Source organism: Cetorhinus maximus, unplaced genomic scaffold (assembly GCF_964194155.1).
Source record: "Cetorhinus maximus unplaced genomic scaffold, sCetMax3.hap1.1 HAP1_SCAFFOLD_3076, whole genome shotgun sequence".
In the NCBI taxonomy this organism is placed as follows: Eukaryota; Metazoa; Chordata; class Chondrichthyes; order Lamniformes; family Cetorhinidae; genus Cetorhinus; species Cetorhinus maximus.
This window is the reverse complement of record NW_027599004.1, coordinates 10,001-15,000: the sequence shown is the minus strand read 5'-3', so window position 1 is coordinate 15,000 and position 5,000 is coordinate 10,001.

Below are 5,000 nucleotides of genomic sequence, written 5' to 3'. Positions count from 1 at the left end.
CCGGCCGGCAATTAGAGCCGCCCGCCCGCGAATCAGGGTGCAGTTAGGTGCAGAACAGCCCATCAGTTTCCAGGGGCTAAGTACATGTGGGTAAATGGTGAACCAGTTAGCAGGCAGAGCAGCCGGCCGGCAATTAGAGCCGCCCGCCCGCTAATCAAGGTGCAGTTAGGTGCAGAACAGCCCATCAGTTTCCAGGGGCTAAGTACATGTGGGTAAATGGTGAACCAGTTAGCAGGCAGAGCAGCCGGCCGGCAATTAGAGCCGCCCGCCCGCTAATCAAGGTGCAGTTAGGTGCAGAACAGCCCATCAGCTCCAGGGGCTAAGTACATGTGGGTCAATGGTTAACCAGTTAGCAGGCAGAGCAGCCGGCCGGCAATTAGAGCCGCCCGCCCGCCCGCCCGCTAATAAGGGTGCAGTTTGGTGCAGAACAGCCCATCAGTTTCCAGGGGCTAAGTACATGTGGGTAAAAGGTTAACCAGTTAGCAGGCAGGGCAGCCGGCCGGTAATTACAGCCGCCCGCCCGCTAATAAGGGTGCAGTTAGGTGCAGAACAGCCCATCAGTTTCCAGGGGCTAAGTACATGTGGGTAAATGGTTAACCAGTTAGCAAGGCAGGGCAGCCGGCCGGCCGGTAATTAGAGCCGGCCGCCTGTCCGCCCGCCAGTAAGGGTGCAGTGAGTTGCAGAACAGCCCATCAGTTTCCAGGGGCTAAGTACATGTGGGTAAATGGTTAACCAGTTAGCAGGCAGGGCAGCCGGCCGGTAATTACAGCCGCCCGCCCGCTAATCAGGGTGCAGTTAGGTGCAGAACAGCCCATCAGTATCCAGGGGCTAAGTACATGTGGGTAAAGGGTTTACCAGTTAGCAGGCAGGGCAGCCGGCCGGCCGGCAATTAGTGCCGACCTCCCGGCAACAAGGGTGCAGTTAGGTCGCCGACCAGCCCAGCAGCTCCAGGGGCTAAGTATATGTGAGTAAATGGTTGACCAGTTAAGCAGGCATGGCAGCCGGCCGGTAAGCGGAGCGTCCCGCCCCGTAATACGGGTGCAGTTAGCTGCAGAACACACCGGCAGGTCCAGGGACGAAGTAGTGGACGGGGAAACGGTTAACCAGTTAACAGGCAGGGCAGCCGTACGGGCAGTAGAGCCGCCCGCCCCGTAATACGGGTGCAGTTCGCGGCAGACCAGCCCCGCAGCTCAAAAGTCTAAGTGGAGAACGGGGAACCGGTTGACCGGTGAGCCGAAGCATGCCAGCAGGCAGGGAAGGTGCAAAAAGGGCCGATAAGACCGAACCGGCACGAGTAACAGGCTGCCGGGGGCGGGTTCCCAGCAAACCAGGTGAGGGGGCGTGGCCGGAGGCCGCGCAGGAGAGCCGCCCGCCCGTGAGTACGGTTAGAGGCAGCAGCGGGCTTCCCCAGCAGGGCAGAAGCCGAAGTGCAGGGAGCGAAATGGTTAACCAGCGAGCAGGCAGCATTCCGGCAGGGCTGGAGGGCGAAAAACGGCGTAAAATAACGGACCGGCAGGAGGAAATGGCTGCCGGGGGGCGGACCCAGAGCCCCCACGTGAGGGGGCGGTTCGGGTGGCAGAGCCGCGCATGCGCGGTTGGAAAACGCGTCACGTCGGAGCAGGGTGAAATCATTAACCAGTCGGCCGCTTCGGCGTCGGCTGGCCGGGCCGAGGAGGGTCGGACCGGGGAAAGGTTCCCGGTTTCGTGTCCGTCGGGTGGTCCCGAGTGCGGCAGGAAAAAATCCGGAATCCTGGGAGCCTTTTTTAAAAAAGAACCGGTCCGGGATGGGGTCGGATTTGGAAGCGTTTGCGGGGCCTAGGTGCCTCTTCGTCGGCATGACTACCGGACGGTCACCCGCCGATCGGCATTTGCGATTTGTTGGCTGGGGAGGTTGGCGGGGTACCTGCAGAATAGTAGGAGGTGGCAAATCGAGAATCGGTCGACATCGCCAAGTGCCTTCTCGAGCCTCCAGGTCTGCAGGGACCGACCCAGGCTGCCCCCAAACCGACCGCGAGGCCGTGCCGGGCGGCCATTTTTGGCCATTTTCGGCATTTTTCGCGTCTTTCGGTAGGTCACGGAAAGCGGCGGCCTGAAGCCCGGGCGTGCCCGGGGAAGGCTCCCCTTCGCCCGCGGGACCGGATTTGCCCCGGAAACGTCCCGAAGCCGGCCGGGAAGGCGGTTTCGAGGGCGAAGCACCTCCGATTGCCTTCGCAAGGCCGGGGAAAGTGGCCCCTGGGCCCGGGAGAGCAAAATCCGTGCGAGGACGGAAGCCCATGAGGTCAGATCCGAGGCTCTTACCCGGCGCCCGGTGGGGATATTCCCGCAAAGAGCAGCGAGTGCGCCCGGCGACGGGTCAAGTTGCAATTTCTGGCATGCCACTCCTGGAGCTGGTTCATGAGTTCCCCTCGGAAGTCCCGATGAGGAAAGGGCAAAATGGCGTTTTGCGGGCTTTGGGGCCTCTTCGTCGGTAGGACTACCGCCCGACCTTACGGTTGGAATTGTCGGCAGGGGAGGTTGGCGGGGTACCTGCAGAATAGTAGGAGGTGGCAAATCGAGAATCGGTCGACATCGCCAAAAACCTTCTCGAGCCTCCAGGTCTGCAGGGACCGACCCAGGCTGCCGCCAAACCGACCGACAGGCCCTGCCGGCGGCCATTTTTGGCCATTTTCGGCATTTTTCGCCTCTTTCGGCCGGGATGGAAAAGCGGCGGCCTGAAGCCCGGGCCTGCCCGGGGAGGCCTCCTAATCGCCCGGGGGACCGGATTTGCCCCGGTGAGAGCCCCGGAAACGTCCCGAAGCCGGCCGGGAAGGCGGCCAAGGACGAAGCACCTCGGATTGCATTCGCAGGCCGTGCAAAGTGGCCTCCGGGCCCGCGAGACAATGCAGGGTGCCCTCGGTGTGCCCCTGAGAAATGGTTAACCAAACGAAGGACAGTGCGCCTCGGATTGCATTGGCAGGCCGTGCAAAGGGGCCCCCGGGCCCGCGAGACGTTACAGATTGCCCTCGGTGAGCCCCTGAGAAATGGTTAACCAATTGGACTTCGTCTCTGGCAGAGAGGCAAAGTGTTTTCACGAGAAATGGTTAACCAATGAGGACAATGGACCTCGGGTTGCATTGGCAGGCCGGGCAAAGTGGCTCTTGGGCCCGCGAGAGCAAAATCCGTGCACAGACGGAAGTCCATGAGGTCAGATCCGAGGCCTTTACCCGGCACCCGGTGGGGGTATTCCCGCAGAGAGTAGCGAATCTGCCCGGCGACGGGTCAAGTTGCATTTTCTGGCATGCCACTCCTGGAGCTGGTTCATGAGTTCCCCTCGGAAGTCCCGATGAGGAAAGGGCAAAATGGCGTTTTGCGGGCTTTGGGGCCTCCTGGACGGTAGGACTACCGCCCGACCTTACGGTTGGAATTGTTGGCAGGGGAGGTTGGCGGGGTACCTGCAGAATAGTAGGAGGTGGCAAATCGAGAATCGGTCGACATCGCCAAAAACCTTCTCGAGCCTCCAGGTCTGCAGGGACCGACCCAGGCTGCCGCCAAACCGACCGACAGGCCCTGCCGGCGGCCATTTTTGGCCATTTTCGGCATTTTTCGCCTCTTTCGGCCGGGATGGAAAAGCGGCGGCCTGAAGCCCGGGCCTGCCCGGGGAGGCCTCCTAATCGCCCGGGGGACCGGATTTGCCCCGGTGAGAGCCCCCGAAACGTCCCGAAGCCGGCCGGGAAGGCGGCCAAGGGCGAAGCACCTCGGATTGCATTGGCAGGCCGTGCAAAGTGGCCTCCGGGCCCGCGAGACAATGCAGGGTGCCCTCGGTGTGCCCCTGAGAAATGGTTAACCAAACGAAGGACAGTGCGCCTCGGATTGCATTGGCAGGCCGTGCAAAGGGGCCCCCGGGCCCGCGAGACGTTACAGATTGCCCTCGGTGTGCCACTGAGAAATGGTTAACCAATTGGACTTAGTCTCTGGCAGAGAGGCAAAGTGTTTTCACGAGAAATGGTTAACCAATTGGACTTAGTCTCTGGCAGAGAGGCAAAGTGTTTTCAAGAGAAATGGTTAACCAATTGGACTTAGTCTCTGGCAGAGAGGCAAAGTGTTTTCCAGAGAAATGGTTAACCAATTGGACTTAGTCTCTGGCGGAGAGACAAAGTGTTTTCAAGAGAAATGGTGAACCAATTGGACTTAGTCTCTGGCAGAGAGGCAAAGTGTTCTCACGAGAAATGGTTAACCAATTGGACTTAGTCTCTGGCAGAGAGGCAAAGTGTTTTCAAGAGAAATGATTAACCAATTGGACTTAGTCTCTGGCAGAGAGGCAAAGTGTTTTCACGAGAAATGGTTAACCAATTGGACTTAGTCTCTGGCAGAGAGGCAAAGTGTTTTCAAGAGAAATGGTTAACCAATTGGACTTCGTCTCTGGCGGAGAGACAAAGTGTTTTCAAGAGAAATGGATAACCAATTGGACTTAGTCTCTGGCAGAGAGGCAAAGTGTTTTCACGAGAAATGGTTAACCAATTGGACTTGGTCTCTGGCAGAGAGGCAAAGTGTTTTCAAGAGAAATGGTTAACCAATTGGACTTAGTCTCTGGCAGAGAGGCAAAGTGTTTTCAAGAGAAATGGGTAACCAATTTGGACTTGGTCTCTGAACGGCAGGCAAATTGTGGCCTTGAGAAATGATTAACCAATTGGACTTAGTCTCTGGCGGAGAGACAAAGTGTTTTCACGAGAAATGGTTAACCAATGGGACTTAGTCTCTGGCAGAGAGGCAAAGTGTTTTCCTGAGAAATGGTTAACCAATTGGACTTAGTCTCTGGCAGAGAGGCAAAGTGTTTTCCAGAGAAATGGTTAACCAATTGGACTTAGTCTCTGGCGGAGAGACAAAGTGTTTTCACGAGAAATGGTTAACCAATTGGACTTAGTCTCTGGCGGAGAGACAAAGTGTTTTCAAGAGAAATGGTTAACCAAATGGACTTAGTCTCTGGCAGAGAGGCAAAGTGTTTTCAAGAGAAATGGTTAACC